The sequence below is a fragment of the Myotis brandtii genome, unplaced genomic scaffold (genome assembly GCF_000412655.1).
Source record: "Myotis brandtii unplaced genomic scaffold, ASM41265v1 scaffold500, whole genome shotgun sequence".
Lineage (NCBI taxonomy): Eukaryota > Metazoa > Chordata > Mammalia > Chiroptera > Vespertilionidae > Myotis > Myotis brandtii.
Window position 1 is genome coordinate 1928472 of NW_005369062.1, and position 1650 is coordinate 1930121.

Here is a 1650-nt window from a genome sequence, read left to right on the forward strand (position 1 = left end):
TGAGGGGCTGATGGCTGTTTGCAGACTGGCCAAGCCCCCCAGCAGGGACCCTCACCCCATGAGGGTGTGGCCATCCTGGGTGAGGGGCTAATGGCTGGTTGCAGGCTGGCCACAGCCCCTTCAGGGTAGGGGTCCCCGCTGGGGTGCCTGGCCATCCTGGGTGAAGGGCTGATGGCTGTTTGCAGGCTGGCCACAGCCCCCAGCCACCCAAGCTCTCAGTGGAGGCTGGCTGGAATCAGGTATCTGGGATTTATTTAGCTTCATTAATTGAAACTTTGTTGCCTTTTGCGGAGGCCACAGCCGGCCAGAACAGACGGGAAGCTTGGCTTCCTTCATCGTCGGGGCAACCAATCCTCCTGCTTGCTCCAGCTCCGTGGCTGCTGGCCGCCATCTTGGTTGGGTTTATTTGCATATATCCCCTCTGATTGGCTGGTGGGCGTGGCTTGGGCATAGTGAAGGTATGGTCAATTAGCATCTTTGTCTTTTATTAGTGTAGATAGCCAAGATTTTGAAGCAGCTCAAGTGTCCATCAGTAGATGAGTGGATAAAAACCTGTGATACATTTACACAATGGAATACTACTCTGCTATAAAAAGAAAGAAAATTTTATACTTTGCAACAGCATGGATGGAGCTGAGAAACATTAATAAGTGAAATAAGGCAGTCAGGGAAAGACAAGTACCATATGATTTCACTCATATATGGAATTTAATGAGTAAATTGAGCTACCAAGCAAAATAAATACAGACCCATAGATAGAGAGCAGTCAGACTGCTCTGGTGGGGGAATTAGGGAGTGTTGTAGGGATTGAGCAAAAAAAAAAAAGTGATAATTCATGGCTATGGACAATAGTGTATATAGCAGGTTGGGGGGGTGGAAGTGGAAGAGGGCATGAAGGGGATAAACGTGATGGAAAAATTTTAATTTAATTTTTAAAAAGAAACATACAATCTTCAAACACTGAATCAGATAATCTGAGTGGACAGATTACAATTAATAAAATTGAAGAAGTAATTTTTCAAAAAAACCTTCCAACAAGCAAAAATCCTGGAATGGATGGCTTCACAGGAAAATTTTACGAAACATTCAAAGAACTACACCTATCCTTCTCAAACTATTCCAAAACATTTAAGAGGATGGAAAACTCCCAACCTCATTTTATGAGGCCAGCATCATTTTAATTCCCAAACCAGATAAAGACACTACAAAGAAATAAAATTATGGGCCAGTATCCCTGATGAACATAGATGCTAAAATTTTCAACAAATATTAGCAAACCAGAACCAGGAGTACATTAAAAAGATCGTGCATGCCTTGCTGGTGTTACTCAGTAGTTGAGCGTCCATCTATAAACCAGAAGGTCACAGTTAGATTCTCAGTCAGGGCTCATGCTTGGGTTGTGGAGTTGATCCCCAGTAGGGGGCGTGCAGGAGGCAGCTGATCAATGATTCCTTTTTATCACTGATATTTTTATCTTTCTCTCCTTCTCCCTTCCTTTCTAAAATCAATAAAAATGCTTTGTGTTTTATTTTTTTTAATTAAATCTTTATTGTTCAGATTATTACAGTTGATCCTCTTTTTTCCCCCCATAGCTCCCCTCCACCTGGTTCCCCCCCACCCTCTGCCCCTGGCCCCCCCCCCCCCCCCCCC